The sequence below is a fragment of the Scyliorhinus canicula genome, chromosome 6 (assembly GCF_902713615.1).
Source record: "Scyliorhinus canicula chromosome 6, sScyCan1.1, whole genome shotgun sequence".
NCBI classification, from domain to species: Eukaryota; Metazoa; Chordata; class Chondrichthyes; order Carcharhiniformes; family Scyliorhinidae; genus Scyliorhinus; species Scyliorhinus canicula.
The window spans coordinates 166331184-166355332 of NC_052151.1; the positions used below are offsets into that span (position 1 = coordinate 166331184).

General features: G+C 44.7%; 1 protein-coding gene across 6 annotated transcripts in view; it reads right to left on the reverse strand.

Annotated features, from left to right (window-relative positions):
• The window catches only part of mcph1 (microcephalin 1), a 410735-nt gene that overhangs the window by 50559 nt on the left and 336027 nt on the right, over window positions 1-24149 (reverse strand). The gene's annotated exons all lie outside the window — the stretch shown is intronic.

A 24149-nucleotide genomic window follows, 5' to 3' on the forward strand; every position in this document is an offset into this window, starting at 1 on the left:
ACCCCATGACCTTGTCTGTTCGATGGCCACAGCTGTGGCTGCAAGTTGCCCTGTGTAGCCATCTGGGATGGCCACTTACAACAAGAAACATGGACGTTCGCAAAGCCTAAAGGGAAATGTGGACAATGTAAGATTCAGGCAGGCACAGAGCCTGAATGTATATTTGTGAGCAAAAAATCCAGACAGCATCGAAACCCCTAACCGATTAGCATTTTGATGGCCCATCTCCGTAAGACAAAGGATCGATACTCAAGTAGCCGATACAAGTCCAGACATTTCAGCGCCATTCTCTTTACTCAGGAAGCATAAACAACAGGGTCAATGACCGCTTAGGACACACCCAGCCATCAAGGCACCCGCCCCTTCATTGGCTCAGATCAAAGCCAGTGATCGAGAACTGCCCAATTAATGGGGTCCAAACCTAAGGACCACCCAAAAGAGCACGAAACTCCCCAAGGATAAGGAGAGACACTGCCATGTGTTCAACCTCTTTTGGACCTGGCGCTCCAGCAACGTTCATCTCCAATTGCAGCACCAGCAGAAGCAAGTTCAAGTTCAACGCTCGCTACCAGACGGAGGAGCCCAGCTGAGCAGCAGTTACTTCTCCAGATCCAGTAGATCCAGATTCGAACAAAGGCCACTGTTCCTCTGACCTAAGCTGGGTGCCTGAAGTTAAGTACAGGTTGTCATAGTTGTTAGGTGTAGTTTAACTAGTATTGTTTATGTTGCATGTTAATCTTGTTTGTAAATAAAGTACCATTGATCTTGAACTAACGGGTGTTTGGCTCTTTGATCGATACCCGGTTGAACCTTGTAGCGGTATCATTTCAGACCTGGTGACTCTGAAAGCAATATAATATCGATATCTAAAGAAAGAAGGGCAACATTATTGATTGCCATATTTATAGCAGGTAAAAAAGGCAACATCTGTTGAGCCGTTCCCACTCAAAAGTAGCTATGTGGGAGCTGTTGCCAGTATAAATTTCATCTTCATAAACAAGTCTTCAGAAAGTGCGGCAATCAGTTTTTTCTCTCTTGTCTACATTAACAGCTCCCACCTCTGACATTGGGGGTGCCAAGCTGTCTCCTTGCTCACCACCCTTAATTGGATTCAGCCAAGGACACACCTTGGCCATCAATTGCTCAGCCATTCAAAAATACCATTGGGTCTTGTGTAAAAACATGATACGGAGTCCATAAAAAGAAAATCCCTGCCCTGTATGTATGTTTGTAAAAACACTGAAGTAACATAAAAGATGTATTTCTTGATCAATATGCTCCTTATTTATCCAAGTAGGTTTATAAGGCCCTTTTGTCATTTAATTCCTCCTGCCTTTCACCCATCCGAGTCCTTTCTTTTTATTCTTTATCTGCCTCTCCTCACTTGGAATTGCTTAAAACCTGTTACATCTCAAACTTATCCCAGTTTTATTGAGTATTGCAACGGAAATGATGTCTGCCGGATGAGACATTAAACTGAGGCCCCACTTGCCTGAGAATTATTTCATGGCATTATTCGAGGAAGAACAAGGAAGTTCTGGCCCATATTTATCCCTCAATTCACATTATTAAATCAGATTATATGCTCACGTATTGTATTGTTGTTGTGAATCTTGCAGTGAATAATTTGATCTCATGTTTGCCCAAATTACTAAAGCGGCTTCATTTCCAAAGTACTTAATTGACTGTTCAGTACATTGTGACATTCTCGTGAAATAAACCGTATGGAATGGAATCCTTTCCATTCCTTCAGTGTCAGCCTGAATGGTAAAAAGACAGAATCAAGGGCTTTTTATCCAATTAAGGGGCAATTTAGTGTGGCCAATCCACGTACCATGCACATCTTTGGGTTACGGGGGTGAAACTCATGCAGACACGGGGAGAATGTGCAAACTCCACACAGATGCCAACCATAGGCAGCAGTGCTAACCGCTAAGCCACCGTGCCGCTCTATGGAGTAGCTCTGTTAAACAAAGGATGAAGTCAGTACAGTAGCGAGACATGGTCTTGGTTCTGAGCATCAAAATGTAGAGTCAATTTGGGTGGAGGCAACAAAGGCAAAGGGAAGAAGTCACTAGCGGGAGTAGTTTCTAGGCCGCTAACAGTAATTACACTGTGGGACAGAATGTAAATCAGGAAATAACAGGAGCTTGTAAGAAAGGTGCTACTGTAATCATGGTAGATTGTCATCTTCTATTGGATTGGATGAAGAAAATTGGTAAAGGTAGCCTGGAGGATGAGTTCATATAATGTTTATTCAGGACAGTTTCGGAGAACAATACATTCAGGAACCATCCGGGGAATACATTATGTTAGATTTGGTAAAGTGCAATGACACAGGATTATTGGCATCATAGTGGTAGACATTGGTACAAGCAATATAGGCAAAAAGTGATGAGGCCCTCATGCAGAATTTAGGGAGCTAGGAAGTAGATTATAAAGCAGGATCCAGAAGGAAGTAATCCCTGGATTACTTCCGGTGCCACGTGCGAGTGAGTATGGAAATAGTGAGTTAGTCCAGATGAATACGTGGCTGGAGAAATGCTGCAGGAGGACTTCAGAGCTTCGGCACATTGGGATTGTTTTTGGGGATGGTGGGAGCTGTACAAAGTGGATGGTTTGAGCTGGAATGGGGCCAGCATCCTTGCAAGAAGTTGGCTAGTGCTGTTGGGGATGGTTTAAACTAATGTGGCAGGGGTTTGGATCCTGAGAGAAGGTTCAGAAGGAATAGATGCACATGCAAAATTTGAAGAGCCATCGAGTGAGTCAGGAAAGCATAGAATTGATAGGCCAGTTAAGTCACAAGGGAGTTTGGCAAGATTGGATGGTATTTATTTTAATACAAGGAGTCTGGCGAACAAGACAGATGAGTTGAGGGCACAAATAAAACATGGGATCTGATGCCATTGCTGTCAAGGAGGCATGGATGAGATAGGGGTAGGATTGGCAGCTCAATATTCAGGATATAGAATCTTCAGGCGAGATAGGGAAGGATGAAAAACAGGATGGGGTGTTGCAATTCTGATCAGGGAATAAATTCCAGCAGTAAGGAGGACAACATCTTAGAAGGCTCTTCAAATGAAGCCTTATGGATAGAAGGTAAAAACAAAAAAGGAACAATCACATTGTTGGGAATGTTTTGTCGGCCCCCTCGGTCCGAGAGAAACAGATGAGCAGATATGTAGGCAAATTTCAGACAAGTGTAAAAGTGATAGGGTAGTGATAGTGGGGGATTTTAATTTCCCCAGCACTAACTGGAGTAGACATAATGTAAAAGGTTTAGAGGGAACGGAATTCTTAAAATATCCAGGAGAACGTTTTTAAGCCAATACGTAGAGGATCCTCCAAGAGAGGAGTGGTCCTGGACTAAATTTTCGGTAACAAGTGGTTCATGCATCAGTGGGGGAGCATTTTGCAGACAGTGATCATAACTCCGTTAAATTCAAGATTGTTATGGAAAAGGAGAATGGTGTCTGAAATCTAAGTTTTAAACTGGGGAAGGACGATTTTAAGATGATCAGATATAATTTGGCAAGAGTGAACTGGGAGAAGACACTTTTAGATAAATCTATGACAGAACAATGGGACGCATTCCAGAAAGAAATAGGGAGAGTACAGGGCCAACATGCTCCAATGAAGAAAAAAGGTGGGACCAATAAATCCAGTGAACCCTGTATATCAAGGGCTCAAAACAGCAGAAGCCTTAGAGGCGTTTCAAATATGCAAAAGGGAACTTGAAAAGGAAATTAGGAGAGCAAAGGGGACATAGAACATAGAACTGTACAGCACAGTACAGGCCCTTCAGCCCACAATGTTGTGCCGACCATTTATCGTAATCTAAAATCAACCTAACCTACACCCCTTCAATTTACTGCTGTCCATGTGCCTGTCTAAGAGTTGCTTAAATGTCTCGAATGACTGTGACTCCGCCACCTCTGCTGGCAGTGCATTCCACACACCCACCACTCTCTGTGTAAACCTGAAAGGGACCTGAAAGGATTTTGGTAGGTAAACTAAAGGGAAATTCTAAGTTGTTTTACAAGTATATTAAGGGTAAAAGGATAACAAGGGAAACAGTAGGGCCCGTTAAGGACTACAGTGGTAATTCATGTGTGGAGATGGAGGACGTAGGTAGGGTTCTGAACGAATACTTTGCGTCGGTGTTCACCAGTGGGTATAGAAGGAGTATGCTGTGAGTATAGAAATCAGGGAGAAAATTGGGACCATTTTAGAAACCAGCAAAGAATGACTGGGAAAAAAAGGGAGAAATTGAAATATGAGAGAAACCTAACAAGAAATATAAAAACAGACTGTCACATCTTCTGCAAGTGTACAAAAAGGAAAAGAGGAGCTAAAATGAGTGTTGACGTCCAGTGCAGTGGCATAAAGTAGTGGCTGCATCTTGGGTGGCTCCCGCACAGGCTTCGGCATTTTGGGCTTAATTGCCCGATCGAAGAAATAAAAAAAAAAACGGACTTTCCCAACAGTGAAACTGACCACAAAGATCGTGGAGTCGAAACTGACATCGAAGAGGAGTGGAGACATGAGATTGCAGACATCGAGCCGAAGAAACGAGGCATCAAAGATGGCAGAGGAAGCGGCCATGTCCATCATACTCGACATGATGGCAGGTGGGGTAGTCAGAGAATTAAAGAAATTTGGTGAAGAAATGGATGTGCGCTTCAAGAAACATGGCCAGAAAAAGAAAGCTTAATTTAAAGCTACGGTGGAGGAAGCTTTGGTCCCAGTATGTGAGCAGCTGAGCAAAACAATTGAAGCGGTAGGCATGCAGACGGAAAAATTGAAAACAGCACAAAGACAGATTTGCGTCTTTGGAGGCCGAAATGGCAACCGTCAGGGATAGGAACAAGGGATTCAAGGTGAAGCTGGATGATTTAGAAAATAGGTCCAGGCACATGAACCCGAGGCTGGTGAGCCTACCCGAGGGAGTTGAGGGCACAAAGCCGACCGAATATTTTGTTGCAAAGTTTACCCAATTGATACCCCAGGAGGTCCCGGTGCCTTCCCCGGCTGCATCGTTTCATCTCCTGCTTGATCTCATCCAACTCTAGTGGAGCTTCAAGGTCCTTTCGTAACTCCTCCTCCATCTTGGGAAACTCCAACTCGACCAGGAATTCCACCATATCTTTCCCATCATGTGGAGGCTCCGACATGTATAAATTTTGGTTAAAGGTCTTAAATACCTAATTTATCTTCTCCCGATTCGAGACCGGTACCCCCCCCCCCCCCCCCCCCCCTTCCAATCCCATGTCCAATCTGGTTAATCTCCCTCCAGCCTCCTGTTTCCTCAGTTAATATACCAGGAGCAAACTTGCCTTCTCCCCATTTCATAAATAGCCCCTTTAGCTTATCTCAACTGTTGTACCATCCGATCAGTAGCAATCAGATCAACTGTGTCTGTAGTTTTCTCTTCTCCGCTAATAGTTCTTGGGAAGGGGTGCCCGCATACTTATGATCCACTTTTATGATATTGTCCACTAATTTGTCCTGATCCCTCCTTGCCTCCAGCTCTACATAGGCCTTAAAAGATATAATTTGTCCTCTAATTCCAACCATTGGTGCTTTCCACAGTGTCGAGAGAGAGACCTTCCCATTGTCATTGTTCAAAAATCTAATCCTGGATAGCCCCCGAGATCCTTGCACAGAACCGAATGGCCGCTAGCAGACCCACATTCAGCTGTGCCCCCCTTTCAATGCTATTTATCTACTCCCAAGTCCATCCTGGTCAGAAATTACCACTGCCAAGTGCTCAGACCACCGCCAAGCGCTAAGGTAATTTGGCTCGTCACCTACGACTCTCACCAAATTCTACAGATGCACCACAGAAAGCATTCTTTCTGTTTGTATCATAGCTAGGTATGGATCCTGCTCTGCCCAAGACTGCAGCAAATTACAAAAGATCATGAATGTAGCCCAATACATCACGCACCAGCCTCCCATCCATTGACTCTGTCTATAATTCCCGCTGCCTCGGAAAGGCAGCCAGCATAATTAAGGACCCCACGCATCCCGGACATACTCTCTTCCACCTTCTTCCATCAGGAAAAAGATACCAGAGTTTGAGGTCACGTACCAACCGACTCAAGAACAGCTTCTTCCCTACTGCCATCAGACTTTTGAATGGACCTACCTCGTATTAAGTTGACCTTTTCTCTACACCTTGCTGTAACTGTAACTTTATATTCTGCAGTGTCTCCTTTCTTCCCTCTGTACGGTATGCATTGTTTGTACAGCATGCAAGAAAAAATACTTTTCACTGTATACTAATACACGTGACAATAATAAATCAAATCAAATTAAAGATTTCTTCACCCCTGACACTAGCGCTCGGCCTCTGACAAAATAGTCAATCCTGGAAAAGATATTGTGAACTGAGGAGAAGAAAGATAACTTTTTTTTCTCCGGGTGACCGAACTGCCAAGGCTCTGTCCCGCCTGTTTCTTCTATAAAGGCAATTAATGCCTTTGCCATTCCCCTCAAGGCCAGTGATCTTGACATAGAACAATCTACCCTTGGGTCTAGCACACAATTCATGTCTCCTCCCATTATCAGCTGATGGGGTCCTGATCTGGTATCCTTGCCAGCAGCCATTTCATGAACATTGTACCATCCCAATTCAGGACATAAACATTCACCAGCACCACCGGTATCCCTTCTAACACCCCCCTTTACTATAACATACTTCCCTCCTGCATCTGCTAATACCCTCTCCATTTTATTACTAAGGATCATTACCCCACGGGCCCTACTGTCAAATCCTGAATGGGAAACTTGGCTCACCCAAGCCTTCCAAAGCTGTGCCTGATCTTGCATGTGGGTCTCCTGAAGGAATGTCACATCGGCTCCCAAGTTCTGTATAGGAGCAAAAACCCAAGCTCTTTTGACTGGGCCCCCCAGACCCCGCACATTCCAGGTGGCCACGCTTGTAGGGGGTTGCATACACCCGCCCCCCCCCCCCTCCCCAACCCCCCACCTCGAGTCAGTCATTACCACCGTGAAATGTCATGCTTCACTGATTATTCCCAGGCCGTAGACCCACTTAAAATGGTGACCCATCACACCTAAATGGTGAAGCGGAAAATGATAACTGATCAGTCAGTTTGTGCATGCATCACAAAAGTTGAGCATGCAAATATGGCAAGTAATTAGGAAGGCAAATGGGGTGGAGTATAAAAATAGGGAAGTCTTGCTGAAACTGTACAGGGCTTTTAGGGAGAGCAAACCTGGGGTCCTGCATACGGTTTTGATCTACTTACTGAGGTAAGGTTGGAAGCAGTTCATACAAGGTTCACTAGGCTGATTCCTGGGATGAAGGGTTATCTTATGAGGAAAAGTTAAGAGGTTGGGCCTATATTTATTGGAGTTTAGAAAATTGAGTGGTGATCTTATTCAAACATATAAAATTCTGAGGGAGCTTGACTGGATAGACGCTCGGAAGATGTTTTGTTTTGTGGGAAATATAGAACTGGAGGCGCAGTTCCAAAAAAAGGGGTGTCCGATTGAAGATGACGATGAGGAGGAATTTCTTCTCTCAGAGGGTTGTTCGTCTTTGGAATCCTCTTTACCAGTGAGCACTGGCGGCTGGGTAATTGCATATATAGTCAAGGCTGAGCTCGGCAGGTTTTTGATTAACAAGGGAGTCAAGGGTTATGGGGGAATAGGCAGGAAAGTGGAGTTAAGTCCACAATCAGATCAGCCATGATCTTACTGTACGGTGGAACAAGCTTGGTCGATGAAAAGACCCAAGCCCGCTCCTATTTCTTATGACCGTCATATTCTTATTACCTTTTATTCTAATAAAAACCTGGACAAATACCATCATTGTTAGAGAAAAATATTCACATAATTTCTCTCTAAAAATAGAATCTGGCTATGAAATTTCACTCATGTCTCCTGTTGCATTAAATTAAGCAAAGATGATCGACCTAAATCAAGCTAATCATTGCCAGTTTAATTTCTGACCTTTCCTCTTCTTTTATCATCGCCATTGACATGTTTGGGGCTTCGGTGACCGTATATATATTTGTGGCTGGCAGTAATCTGTAATTGGGACCTGAGATATGGGAAAATTATCACAATAAGACAATAAGCGCGAGAATAATGCTGATGAACTAATGGGACCTGCACTATAATGTGCAAGTGCGATGGAATTTCTTGCATAATTTGCAATACCTGGAGTAAAAATGCCTTCAAACTCTACTTCAGTATCGTTAAAATAGAAGTCGCCTGAGTTTCAGTCTCCAATTCCATTGTGCTGACTCCTTTTCTCACTCTGTATTAAATTTGCTTTATTTTCTCATGCAATGCATCATTGTAGCGATATTTAGCATGGTTAGATGGTTAACAGTTTTCGGGGCAGAACATAACAAAATGAAGTCTGAGTTGCCCGATTCTAGTTAAAAAGCAGTATAATGATTACATCTGTGAGATAAAAGTTTCAAAGTAGCATTACCAACTATGGATACGAGATTGTAGACTGCCTTCCCTTAAAGTGCCTCAAAACTGCCTGCTGGCAGAATCGGTGGATTTGTTTCACAAATCACTCAGTGTGATAAAAAGACTGATTGTAACAATATATTTTGTGCTCAGAGATAATATTCCTTTGGGAACGCTTGATAACATACTTGGCAATTGAATCCAGATTTTGGCAGATAGTCAACTGTGTTTGAAATATTTTGAGTTAAAAAACATGCTCAATCTCTAAATTCCCCCTCTTTTTTTTTTAAGTTTCCGCTGGTTATATGATACTTTCGCATTTTTAAATGTACTCCTTTCTCGCAAGAATAAATCGGGTTAAACAACCCACAAATTCCTAAAAGTGGAAACAGCTGAGTCAACATATTTTTAAACAGGTGTGGCCAGCCTTCCAAGTTATCTTGTTTGGAACTAATGTTTTTCTCAAGGACAGGCAGACTGGATACACGATAAAGGTTACTCTGCTGCATAAACCTGACCAAAATTCTCAAGAGACAAGTTTATTGTTGCACCACCACTGGGTGCATGGATGCCTTCTTTAACAAGCAACTAAAATATGTAAACAATGAATTAAAACATCACCAGAAGGCACACCAACCACAGTTTGGGGCAGTCAGAAATCAGAAATAAACATAGCCTTCGAAGTGTTGCTCATAGCCCGAATTCAAATTTAAGAAATTCAGTAGCAGTCTGAGATCTGGAGTAACAAAATAAATGAGATTGAAAATCCATCTGTAGGTATAACTTACACTTGTTACGTACAAATTCGAAGACATTGAAAAGCCTCCCCACAAAACTGATGAACAGGTTGTTTAGGATTCATATGTCCAAACTATTTAGCCAGTCAGACAGCAATTGAGACCAGCACCTAAAGGAGAGCCAAATTTATTTTAGGACTATCTGATAGAAGTCTACAAAATTATGAGGAGCATGGATAGAATGGATAGTCAGAAGCTTTTTCCCAGAGTGGAAGAGCCAATTACTAGGGGACATAGGTTTAAGGTGCAAAGAACAAAGAACAAAATGTACAGTACAGGAACATGCCCTTAACCCCTCCACGCCTGTGTCAACCATGCTGCCCGTTTAAATTAAAATCTGCTACACGTCCGGGATCCCTCTATTCCCATCCTAATCATATATTTGTCAAGATGCCCATTAAACGTCACTATCGTCCCTGCTTCCACCACCTCCTCCGGTAGCGAGTTCCAGGCACACACTACCCTCTGTGTAAAAAACTTGCCTCGTACATCTCCTCTAAACCTTTCCCCACACACCTTAAACCTATGCCCCTTAGTAATTGACCCCTCTACACTGGGAAAAAGTCTCTATCCAATCCAATCTGTCTATGCCCCTCATAATTTTGTAGACCTCTATCAAGCCGCCCCTCAACCTCCTTCGAGGTTGCCCCTTTGCAAGGGGCAAAGTTTAGAGGAGATGTGCGAGGGGCTTTTTTACACAGAGGGTAGTGGGTGGCTGGAACTTGCTCCTGGAGGAGGTGGTGGAAGCAGGGATGATAGTGACGTTTAAGGAGCACCTTGACAAATACATGAATAGAATGGGAATAGAGGGATACGGACCCCAGAAGTGTAAAAGCTTTTAGGTTAGACTGGCAGCATGGTCGGCACAGGCTTGGAGTGCTGAAGGGCGTGTTCCTGTGCTGTATTTTCCTTTGTTCTTTGACTATGATCCAAGATGAAGTACAGGGTCAGTAGGAGACAAAAGCACAAAAGAAGCGATCTTGTTCCAAAGTTAGTTTAGAGAAGAATCAAATGTGTAAATGCTGCTGCACCTAACTGATGTATATGTGTTCCCAGCACCAATAATAAAGTTTCCTGTTTAGTTTCAGTGTTGTATTTCTTAAAGCAGGAATATTCACAGAATCATAGAATTGTTACAGTATAGAAGGAGACCAATCGGTCCGTCCTGTCTTTACTGGCTCTCCAATGAGCATTTTACTTTGTGCCGTTCTGCTATCTTCCCCCATGACCTTGTACATTCTTCCTTTTCAGGAAGCTCATAAGAAATAAAAGCAAGCCACATCTTTTAATCTATCAAGCTTGTTCCGCCATTCAATAAGATCATGGCTGATCGAATTGTAGACTTGTCTCCACTTTCCTGCCTGATTCTCTTTTGAATGCCTCAATTGAATCAGGGGAGACATGGTGTAATCCAGATACTCAGGGTAATGCTCTGGGGATCCAGGTTCAAATCCCACCATGGCAGATTATGTAATTTTGAATTAAATAAAAATCTGGAGTTAAAAGTCGAATGATGACCATGAAGCAATTGTTGATTGTCGTAAAAATCCATCTGGTTCACTAATGCCCTTCAGGGAAGGAAATTTGCCATCCTTACCTGGAATGGCCTGCATGTGGCTCCAGATCCACATCAATGTGGTTAATTCTTAAGTGTCCTCTGAAAGGCACTTTGGGATGAGGAATAAATGCTGACTCAGTCAGCGATGTCCAAAAGGAATAAACAAAAACTGCCTCCACTACACACTCTGGCTGAGCATTCCAGATGTCGCTGCATGAAAAAAGTTTTCTCTCGTATTGCTGTTGCTTCTTTTGCCTATTACTTTAAACTTGTGCTCGCTCTTTCTCGATCCTTTAATTTTTAAAACATTTTTCCAATTAAAGGGCAATTTAGTGTGGCCAATCCACTTACCCTAACATCGTTGGGTTGTGAGACACATGCTGACACAGGGAGAAAGCGCAAACCCCACATGGACAGTGACCCGGGGCCGGGCTAACCCGGGTCCTCGACATCGTGAGGTAGGGGTGCTAGCCACAGCGCCACCATGCTGTCCCTTGATCCTTTCATGGGTGTGAACAATACCAGACCTCTCATAATTTTAAACAACCCTATCAAATCTCCTCTCAGCTTTCTCTTCTCCAACAGAAACATCCCAAACTTCTCCAATCTATCTTCATAACTGAATTTCTTCATCCCTGGAGCTGTTCTTTTGAATCGTTTCTGAACTCTCTCTCCAATGCCTTCACATCTTTCCTGAAGTGCAGCACCCAGAACTGGATGCAGTTCTCCAGCTGAGGCCGAATAGTGTCTTATACAAGTGTCTTATACAAGTCACATCCTTGCTCTTGTACTCTATGCCCTATTATTACTGAAGCCTATGATATTGTATGTCTTTTAACCACAATCTCAACCTGCCCTGACACGTTTGTTGACTTATTCACCTATACACCCATTTTCCCTCTACTCTTCCACCCCTTTATTTGACTCACCATGTTCTTTCTACCATAATAAATCCATTCACATTTCTCTCCATTTAACACCATCTATCTGCCACAGATCTGACCATTCCACCGACTTGTCTATGTCCTTTGGAAGTGCTACATTGTCCTCTTCACAGTTTACAATGCTTCCGGGTTTTGTATCATCCGCACATTTTGAATTGTGTCCTGTACACCAAGGTCTAGGTCATTAATATACATCAGGAAAAGCTTACACTACAAATCTTCCTCCAACCTGAAAAAAATCTATTAACGACTAGTCTTTGTTTTGCTGTCACTCAGCAAATTTTGTATCCACGTTGCTCCTGTTTTTTTATTCCATGAGCTATAACTTTGCTCACAAGTGTGACATTACATCAGAAGCCCTGTGGAAGCTCATGTATACCACATCAACAGCATTACTCGAATCAGCCTTCGCTGGTAACTCGTCAAAATATTCCAGCAAGTTAGTTAAATATAATTTTGCCTTAAGAAATTAATCCTGGCTTTCCTTAATTGACATTTATCTCTGTAACTATTAATTCTGTCCTGAATTATTGTTTCTGTAAGTTCTCCCACCACTGAAGTTAAACTGAATAGCTTTTAGTTGCTGGATTTATCTTTGCACCCTTTTCAAACAAAGGTGTAACAGTTCTCTGGCACCACCACTCCTCTATTCCCTCCCTTGATAACACCTTATCTTGCAGAAAGAAAGGCACCTCCCTGCTTACGAAATCCCGGACATGCAAGTATCTGAAACCATTACCCCTAGGCAGCTCATTTTCCTCCTCTAGGTCCTCTGACTTTGCAAAGCTGCCCCCTACGAACAGATCCCCAAGCTGCTCAAACCCCGCCTGCCACTACCCCCGGAACCTCACATCCGGCCTTCCAGGTGCAAACCTATGGTTGTCACAGATCGGTGCCCACACCCACGCACCCTCCAGTGCCAAATGCTGCCTCCATGGCCTCCATCCTCTCAACGCCGACACCACCACTGGGCTCACGGAGTGCCTGGTCGGTGAGAACGGCAGAGGCGCTGTCAACAATGCCCATAAATAGGGCAGCACTGTGGTGCAGTGGTTAGCATTGCTGCCTTACGGCGCTGAGGTCCCAGGTTCGATCCCGGCTCTGGGTCACTGCCGTGTGGAGTTTGCACATTCTTCCCGTGTTTGTGTGGGTTTCACCCCCACAACCCAAAGATGTGCAGAGTAGGTGGATTGGTCAAACTAAATTGCCCCTTAATTGGAAAAAATAAATTGGGTACTCTAAATTTATTTAAAAAAACAACAATGCCAATAAACTCGTTCCATGCAAGAAACTGTCTCCATCCTCCCCCATAACAACCCGTCCCCACTACCCATTTTCTGACCATAGCGATGTGAGCTGCCAGTAGTAATTCATTATATTTGGCAACGCCAAACCTCCCCCTCCTTGGCCCTGCTCCAAGAAAACCCTCTTGATCCACGGGGTCTTCTCCGCCCACACAAACCCAGAGATCATCGCATTGACCTTTTAAAAGAATGACTTTGGAACGAAGATCGGGACGTTCTGAAATATAAACAAGAACCGTGGCAGCACCGTCATCTTCACTATCTGCACCCGTCCCACCAAGGACAGTGGCAGCACATCCCACCTCTTAAAATCCCCCTTCATCTGCTCTACCAACCGAGCCAAATTTAACTTATACAGTTGTGCCCAACCCTGCGCCACCTGGATGCCCAGGTAACTGAAACCCACCCCACCATCTTAAACGGCAGCTCCGCCAACCTCCTCTCCTGCCCTCTGGTCTCAATCGGGAACACCGTGCTCTTTCCCATGTTCAGCTTGTACCCGGTGACCGACCAACTTTCTCCAAAATCCCCATAATACTGCCAATGTCCCCCAGTGGGTCTGGAATATGTAGCAACAGGTCATCCGCATACAGCAAAGCCCCCCCCCCCCCCAACCCCCAATAATCCCTTTCCAACCTCGCAACGCTCTAAGCGGCATTGCTCATGTCTCTATCGCCAATCAAAAAGCAATGGGAGAGTGAGAATCCCTGCCTTGTCCCACAGTGAAATCCGAAATATCCCGAACACACCCGGTCCATCTGCATACTCGCAACCAATGCCTTATACAGCAACCACACCCCTGCCCAAACCAAACCATCCCAACACCTACTACAGATAGACCCACTCCACCCAGTTGAAAGCCTTCACCACATCCATCGCCACTTCCACATGCAACCCATCCAGGACCGCCGCATTCCCTCCCCTCCCAGCTGGGGGCTCTGACTCATATACCCTTCTCGAAAATTCCTCAAACACCCCATTCACCCCCTTTTACTCTGCCAGTCTCCCTCAGGAACTCCTGTTTCCTAAGTCGGTGGGCCAGCATCCTGCTCGCCTTCTCCCCGTAGTCATACCTTCTCCTCTTACTTGTACTTTCTCCCCGTACACATATATTGCCCCCCTAGCCCTCTGTAAATGCCCCACCTCCTTCCGTTTGGACACCAGCGCAAACTCCAACTGGTGTCTCTACCTCTTCCTCGACAACCCTGTGTCCAGGGCATCCTGTCCACCCTCAGAATCTCTTTCACCAACTTGGCCATCTCTGCACGTTGCACCTTTTCCTGTGTGACCGAATCAAAATCAATTCCCTCTAACCACTGCCTTGAGTGCCTCCCACAGCGTGATGGCCGTGACCTACATAATAATAAATAATAATCACTTATTGTCACAAGTAGGATTCAATGAAGTTACTGTGAAAAGCCCCTAGTCACCACATTCCGGTGCCTGTTCGGGGAGACCCGTACGGGAATTGAACCCGCGCTGCTGGCATTGTTCTGCATTACAAGCTAGCTATTTAGCCCACTGTGCTAAACCAGCCCCTCCCTGGTGTCGTTCAGCTCCACCTATCCTCGAATGGCGGTCCTCATCCGCTCGCACACCTCCTCATCTGCCAGCAACCACATAATAATCTTTATTACTAACATAAGTAGGCTTACACTAACACTGCAATGAAGTTACTGTGAAAAGCCCCAAGTCGCCACATTCCGGCGCCTGTTCGGGCACACGGAAGGAGAATTCAGAATGCCTAATTCACCTAACAGCACGTCTTTCGGGACTTGTGGGAGGAAACCGGAGCACCCGGAAGAAACCCACGCAGACATGGGGAGAACATGCAGACCCCGCACAGACAGTGACCCAAGCCGGAATCGAACCTGGGACCCTGGCACTGGGAGGCAACAATGCTAACCACTGTGCTACCATGCTGCCCACTAAGGGTACTTGCCCCCCACTTGTCCACTTGCAAATCCACCCAGTGCGGCGCGTGGTCTGAAACCACAATCGTCAAATACTCTCGAGTTGAACATCCCGACAAAAACGTCTTGTCCACCACAAAAAAGTTAATCCGGGTGTACATCCTGTGCACATGATAAAAATATGAAAACTCCTTCGCCCTCGGCCTCCTGAACCTCCAAGGGTCCATGCCTTCCAGCCGCTCCATAAATCCTGCGGCAACTTCACTGCCGCCACCTTCCCCAACCTCGGGCTCCACCAATCCAAACTGGCTCAATGACCATATAAAAATCCCCCCCCCCCACCTCACAATAATCATGGTGCGGGTCTAGGTCAAGAATTTTCCCCAGCACCTGCCTCATAAACTCCACATCGTCCCAGTTTGGGGCATAAACATTTACCATTTAAAAAAATAAATTCAGAGTACCCAATTCATTTTTTCCAATTAAGGGGCAATTTAGCGTGGCCGATCCACCTACCCTGCACATCTTTGGGTTTGGGGGCGAAACCCAAGCAAACACGGGGAGAATGTGCAAACTCCACATGGACAGTGACCCAGAGCCAGGATCGAACCTGGGACCTTGGCGCCATGAGGCTGCACTGCTAACCACTAGGCCACCATGCTGCCCTATAAACATTTACCATAACCACCGGCATCCCCTCCAGCTTTTCACTAACATCACAAACCTATCCCCCCCCCCGAATCTGCCGCTATATTCCCCACCTCGAATGCCACCCGCTTGTTTACTAGCACAGCCGTCCCCCTCGTCTTCATGTCCAGTCCTCAATGGAACACTTGTCCTACGCATCCCTTCCTCAATTTTGTCTGACCCCCTATCTTAAAATGCGCCTCTTGTAAAAAAAAAAAGCCATGTCCATCTCAGACTCCTCCTCGAACACACATGACTATTTGACTGGCTCATTCAGCCCCCTCACATTCTATGTGACCAGCCTGGTTGGGAGGGCTCCCACCTCCTCCCCTGCCAATCAACCATATCCCTTTATGGGCCTCTCTCCGGCCAGTGCCACACGATCCTCCAGGCCCACCCTCAAATGTCATTGCTCCCTTTCGAAATGCGCCACCACGATCAGACCTTTGTCAGCACCCTCTTCCCCAAATCAAACAGCCCACCTATCTCCCTCCCCTGCAGCAACCATCTGACCACCCCACTGAGCTTCCATTAACTTGGTTGCCCAGCTGGCATGGCAGCCCCTGCCCAAGGTCTCCAAAACTCCTACCCCCACCCCGATTCCCCTCGCCCCATTCGCACTCCCTCAAGCAACAAAGAAACAGAAAAAGGTGCACCCGTGATGCTCCCAAGCACCCCGACCCCAAGCACCCCAACACCAAGTCCAACAAATCATTTCAAAGGAGAAAAAGCTCTCCAACAAGCACCAAAAGGAAACTCCTCCTCACACCTCCTCAAAAGTTCAATATCTTCTTTCTCCTGCCAGTCCATTGCCCACACAAACTCGATCACCTCCTCTGGAATACCAAAATAGTACTCTCGATTCTGGAACGTCACCCAGAGGTGGGTTGGCAACAGCAACCCAAACGTAATCCCCTTCTTGAAGAGGGCAGCCTTGACCCGATTAAACCTGGCCCTCCTCATCACCAGTTCTGCAACCAGGTCCTGGTACACTTGCAGCTCGTTCCCTTCTCAGGTGCACTGCCTCGTCCGCCTCGCCCACTCCAGAATCTTCACCTTGTCCAACACGCGGTGCAATCGCACCACCATTGCTCTCGGCGGCTCGCCCGCCAGTGCCCTATGCGCTCAGTCGAAGGCCCCCCCCAGAACACATTAGCTTGTCCAACATCTTGGCCACATTCATGCCGGCAACCGCTCCTTCAATGCGTTCAGGCATTCCCGCGAGCCACAAGTTTTGTCTTCTGAAGTGGTTCTTCAGATCCTCCTCCTTCAGCCTCTTTTGGGTTTCCTGCATCACTCCCATCTTGGCCGCTAATGAAGGGAGTTGCTTCTCATGCTCCCCCACCGTCTCCTCCACTTTCTGGATCGCCTGGTTCTGGGACTCCAGCCCCTGCTCCAAACGATTAATCCCTGCTTTGGGCGGGTCTACCACCTTGGTCAGGTCCTCCATGGCTTCCCTTTTCTGCTGGCTGAACTTCTCAGTTAAGAAGTCCACCAGCTGTTTCATTGCCCACTGGTTGGGTAGGCAAGCCCTTTGCCCTCCGCCATCTTGACCTGTGGCGCATGGAGATTTTCCTGCTCCACCAGCTCCCTTCTTCTCGACCCACTCCTGGTCCATAGACCCATCCACCAGCCCCATCAGAGGAGTCACACTTTCTTCTGGCATTTTTACATCTTTTTCCACGAACGGGGAAAGGAGCAAAAAAAACAATCCACCTTGAGCGGACCTACCAAATGTGTGACTGCTCACTCTCGGGCTGCCACCGGAAGCCACTCTAATTATTTCTCTTAACCTTGCAATGAATAATGCTTAGGGCTAAGTCCTACCATCAGGTTCATTTGTAAAAATCAAACAGTTACAAACACAACTGTTTAATATTACATATATATTTGTTCTGTGTTCTTCGGAAGGTACAAAAGTTTTAAATCCATCCTTTCAAAGTGAACAAATATTAAGTGTTAGAGACATTACTGTGGTTTTGGTATAAAGGTCTGACAGTATTGAGAAACAGAATTGTAACTAAGTTGATACTTTATGGAAAATTAGCTAAAAAACAAAGCTAAATAATACACAATGCTAATTTCTTTAGCATTGATTCGTTAATTAAAACAGAAAATAAATTACAAATGACAAAGGTAAAACAATAAAGATATTAACATGATATGCAGGAGGATGGGCCCTTGGAAAATAAATGATGCTTTCAATTGACGCTTCAGTATAATATACAAGAAGAATTTATCCTGCTACCTTTTGTAACCACAACAAGGTGCACAAAAATAATCAATGTACTTAGATAATAGGAAATAATATTCAAGGTGAAGGCTTCATTCGCTCCTTAAAATTTCTTTAGTTCATTATTCAAAACACAAGTCAACAGAACAAAATAGGGAAACATGTATTCACAACAACACACAAATATTAATTGTACAACTCGGCCTCCATCATTCAGACACCCAACAGTGCCACATTATGTGCCAAACAGCTATTTCTAGGAGACTTTAGAATGCTAAATCAATGATGGGAACCCAATTGTTCTGGGTTAAGTATCTTTTAAAACATAATTTTTTTAAAAACATTGAAAACATGAAGCTGGCTCTTGTGCCTTGCAGTTTCAGTTGTTCTCTGTAAAACATCAAAGATTGTGCACAATAGTTTCTTTGCTTGTTCAAACAGATTTCACTCAATTGGTTTCTCTGCATGAACGGTATGAAGGCCTATGAATGATGTAATGCATTAAGTCCTTAATGCATTATTGTCCTTTAGCTGCTAAAGCGCTGCTTCATACGTCTGAGGATAATTAAAAGGAGAGAATAAAAATAAATTGAAAATAAATGTCTGTCACACATCAGTGGTGTTGAAAAGGACAGTTGGTCTTGCTTTTGACCAAATGCCAAAATCCTGCTTGATTAAGCGCTTTTCTTATCTGAACTGTTATTGCCTTTCAGCTGAGATGGATTATTAGAAAAAAAATTCCAAGTACATTGGTAGTTACTCATCAAAAAGTAACCTCAATGTGTTTGAAAATGAAAATGTGACCAAGTACACAATTAAATCTTTCTGCGATGATTCTAAATTAGTTTGGAATATAAGCTTGAATTAATTAATCATCCATTTCCTTTCCTGAATATTAAAGAATTATTTAAATATGTTGGTGCCTGATTCTCCTGAAGCTAAGGATGAATGCCCACGCCTGGGAGACCTTGCCGTGGTGCCGTTTAGCACGTGGATCACGTGTAACGGCACCTGGGGGGGGGTCTCCCACGCTATCGGAGGCTTCCGGGTGGTCAGGCTCTGAGCAGGGTAGCACCCTGGCACTCCTGCTGCCACCTGGGCACCGTTACTTGGGCACCTTTGCTCTGCCACCCGGCACCCTGGCACTGCCCTGCTGGCACTACCAGGCTGGCAGAGGTATTGTCAGAGTGCCAGGCTGGCGGTACCAAGGTGCCTGGGTGTCAGGTTCCTTTGGCAGGGATTGGGCTCAGGGCTGCCCTTCCTTGCCTTTATGAGGTGGGGTAAGGGGTAGGGGGGGCTCGAGGATCAACTAAGGGGTAATTTGGGGCCGGTTGAGGGGGGTGCAGTGTGAGGGGGGATATTTAAAAATGGCGTCCCAATCTCATCTTGGAAATGAGGCATCTGCAACCTCAGTGGGGAGTTCCCAACTGAGGCTAAAAAAAGTCAAGAGTCCTGTTTGATAGCGGGGTTGTTCTTGCCGCAGGCACTGGGAAACACCCCTCTATAAGAGCCCAAATCAGGATTCTGTTCTTTGGGTGTTAAATCGCGCGTGTAATCTTTAGCACTAATCTGAAGGCCTTCAAGTATGGTCACTTACAAATTTTAGTTCTGCTTCAAATATTATCCGCTGTAAACTGATCCTTCATTCTGTATGATTGAGAATTTATATTTGTCGCCTGCTTTTTACAGTTATGGCAATATCGTGATAGCTGGACTAATAATACAAAGACGTGGACTGATAGTCCCGAGTTTGTGAGTTCATATCCCACCATGGCTGTCTGAGAAATTTGAAAAAAGTTGGCATCATTTGTTAATGATCATAAAGCTGTAGAATTGTGTCAGAATCAAACTGTTTCAGAACTTAAGGGAAGTAAACCTGCCATTCATACCTGGTTAGGTGTATATGAAACTCCAGTGCTCTCTGAAGTGGTCTAGAAAGTCATTCAGTTGTGTCAAAATCATAACAAAGACTTAGGAATGGGCAATAAATATTGGCTTTGGCTGTGACACACATATTCTGAGAAGGAATATTAAAACAATCATACACACCCACATTACTCAAGGCCTGTTACATGAAAACCCCTTGTTATTAAAACCTGGACACCAATCTCACTCGTGCTTCTACCTGATGAATCTACAACACAGGACTACTTGCATTCCAAATAGCATAAGGAGCAAGTGATAGACAGAGCTAAGTGAACCCACAACCAATGGATCAGACCTAAGTTCTGCAGTCCTGTCACAACTGGTTGTTTATGATGCTAGACAATAAACAGCTAACTGGAGGAGGATGCTCCACAAATATCCCTTTTTCAATGTTGAGAGAGCTCAGTACATCAGTGCAAATGACAAGACAAAAGCATTTGCAACCATCCTGAGCCAGAAGTGCCGAGTGGATGAAGCATTTTGGCCTCTTCCTGAGGACCCCAGCATCACAGTTGCCAGTCTTCAGCCAATTAGGTTCACTCCATGTGATATCAAGAAATGGCTCAAGGTACTGCAAAGGCCCTGACAACATTCCGGCAATAGTACTGAAGACTTATGGTCCAGAACTTGCCGCACCCCTAGCCAAGCTGTTCCAGTACAGCTGCAATACTGACATCTACCTGGCAATGTGGAAAATTGCCTCGGTATGTCCTTACGCAAAGAGCAGGAAAAATCCAACCTGACCAATTATCGCCCTATCAGCTTAATCTTGATCATCAGCAAAGCAATAGGAGGGGCCATTGATAGTGCTATCAAGCGGCACTTACGCAGCAATAACCTTCTCATTGATTCTCAGTTAGGGTTCTGCCAGGGCCACTCAGTTCCTGACTTCATTATGACCTTGCTCCAAACATGGAAAAAAATAGCTTAACTCAAGAGGTGAAGTGCCCTTGGTATCAAGGCATTTGACAGAATGTATCATCAAAGCGCCATAACCAATGTTAAGTCAATGGGAATCAGGGGAAAACTCTCCACTGATTGGTATCATACTTGGCACAAAGGAAGATGGTTGTGCTTGTTTGAGGTCAATCATCTCAATCCCAGGACATCACAGCGGATATTCCTCAGACTAGTGTCCAGCTGCTTCATCAATGATCTTCCCTCCATCAAAGAGTCACAAGTTGATTAATGATTGCACAAGGTTCAGAACCATTCTTGGCTCCTCAAATACTGAAACAGCCCATGTCCATATGCAGAAGACGTGGACAACATTCAAGTTTGGGCTGATAAGTGGTAAGTAACATTCATGTTACACAAGTGCAGGCAATGATCATCTCCAATGAGAGAAAATCCAGCCATTTTCCCTTCACGTTCAATAGCATTACCATTGCTGAATGACTCACTATTATGATCCTGGGTGTTACCATTGATCAGAAACTGAACTGGACCAGTCATATAAATCCTGCAGCTACAAGAGCAAGTAAGAGGCTGGAAATTCCACGGTGAGTAACTGACCGCCTGTCTCCAAAGAGCCTGTCCATCTTCTACAAGGAACAAAACAGGAATGTGATCGAATACTCTTCATTTGTCTGGATGAATGCAGCTCCAATAACAATGCAAAAGGTTTGACACCATCCAGGTCAAAGGAGTCCACCTGGTTGCCACCTCATGCACCACTTTAAATATTCACTCCCTCCATCATTGATGTGTATTGCAGTGTGCACCATCTACAAGATGCACAGCAGGACCTCACCAAGACTTCTTTAGCAGCTCGGTCCAAACCCTACCACCGAGCAGGACAAGGAGAGCAGATGCATGGGAACACCATCACCCGCAAATTCTCTCCCGTCATACATTACCCTGACTGGGAACTTTCTCGCCACTCCTTCACCACTGTTGGGTCAAAATTCTGGAACTCCCTTCCTAACAGCACAGTGGGTGTACCTACACCACTTGGACTGCAGCGGTTTAAGGTGGCTCCCCTCCACCTTCTCGAGGGCAATTAGAGATTGCTGGCTTTGCTTATATCTCAGAAATTAATAAATTAAAAATGATGCAATTCACCAATCTTTCAGGGGATCTTTCGATGAACACCTTCATGAGACAAGGCTGGCTGAATATGAGACAACAAACTGGATTACTTTAAAATTGTGCAGTGAACAAAGAAAAACACAAAATTTTGATGCATTAGTATTTAGTTTCAGTATCACCCCCTTACAACATTGAAAATAATAAAAAATCTACAGTCTCCATATTGCCAAGATAAAATACAACTTTTTTCTGGCCAAGGCTTCTGCTTAGTCTGGTTGGTTCTGCCCTAATATAAAAGAGTCTGTTCCCATCCTCAGAACTTCCAATAACAGACTGATCTAAGGGCTGCTTTGGCTCCAAGTAGACTTTTTACACGATGGGCAATCTGCATTTCTGGCTTATTGCATCATTTTCTAGACGATGCGGTGTTACTTCAACTGGGGTGAAGTTGCATTTACTGCTGTTTACAAAGAATTCGCTCCAGAAGGACCCCCCCCCCCCCCCCCCTCAATGAAAATAGCTGGAGCAACCTCTGCTGCAGGCACTTGAGTATCATTTTTCCAAGTTGATGCAATAACTTAGGTTATTTTTAAAAAAATCTTCGATATATCTGGTAGAATATATTTTTTGTGAGAAAAATAATACTTCGAAAAAAGTATTGCCCCCTTGCTCCTTCTTACCATTATGGCATGATAATGTGGTAAAAAGGAGGCCTGGGAATGGTCTCCTCTTTAATGTTAGCTTTTAAAATAGTTGAGAATTTTAAGGTTGAGGTGTTGCTTTACTGGGAACCAGTGCGGGTCAGTGAGAAGGGGGCTGATGGATCAACAGTTAGGCACAGACCGCTGTGATTTTGAAGGCTTCAAATTAATGGAAGATGGAGGGTTCGTCAGGAGTGCATTGGACCCCTAAGGTCCACAGCTAAAATTGGTATGGGTGAGGGTTTCAGCTGGTCAGCTGAGGCAGAGGGAAATCAGGTCATGTCACAAAATTGTAAATAGACAGTTTTGATGATGGCATGTGTACATGAGGTGAGGAGTACAAATAGGGGTCAAATTTGATACCAAGCTTGTGAATGGTCTGGTTCAGCCACAGACACAGGGTATGGAGTTGGTGGCTGGGAAGTAAGTTTGTGGAGGGGGTGAAGATAGTGGCTTCAATCTTCCCAATATTTAGTTGGAGGACGTTTCTGGCTTTTCAGTATTGGATATTGGACAAGCAGCCTGGTGAAGTTGAGCTCGACGTTGGCAGCATATATGTGTTTTCAGATCATGTCATCAAGGGGCAGTGTATAGATGAGAAATAGGAGGGAATCAAGGATAGGTCCTCGCAGGACACCAGTTATACTGGAGTTAGTAAACAAACCTTCATCGGTGATTTTCTGGCTACTACTGGATAAATAGGAAAGGAACCAAGCGCGTGCATGCCCACATAACCGGATGACAGTAGAGAGATGTTGGAAAAGGATAGTGTGGCCAACCATGTCAAAGGCTGCAGACAGCTCGAGAAGGCTAAGTGGGGATAGTCCTTCAGCGTCCATTTGAGATCGGAACATTAACATGTGAAAAATCATAAAGGTAGCAGCCTGTTTGACTTCTTTGTGCTACTATCTTATCAGTGTATAATGTACTGCATCTGACCTGAGTGCAATGAACGCTCAATAATAAAGGATCATTGGTTAAAACCACAACAATAAAGATGTGGGTACATTCAACAGCGTCTCCATCAAAATTCTTAACAACTGACAAGCCTCAACTCCAAAACGTGTCCACAGGTTGGAATTTTTCTAATCTGCACTGACAGATTACTTTCACTGGTGAATGTGTAAAATGATCAAAAAAACATCAAGAATCTTATCTCCTCTGACAATCATGACATTCTGATGGTTTGAACAGCCTGCGAATTGCGTGAACACTGACCTCAGCTGCTAACTTGAATATTGGGGGCGATGAATGCAAGACTAACTTACATTTCAATTAATTTATCATTGTGATGGGAGGTTTGCAACATCTGGTCATGTGAAACTTGCAGAGATCCAGATAGCTTCTGCAGATATCAATGACACAATTTCATTCATTTTTTTTCCTTTCTTTTTTTAAATATAAATTTAGAGTACCCAATTCAGTTTTTTCAATTAAGGGGCAATTTAGCGTGGCCAATCCACCTACCCTGCACATCTTTTGTGTTGTGGTGGCGAAACCCACGCAAACACGGGGAGAATGTGCAAACTCCACATGGACAGTGACCCGGAGCCGGGATCGAACCTGGGACCTTGGCGCCGTGAGGCAACAGGGCTAAC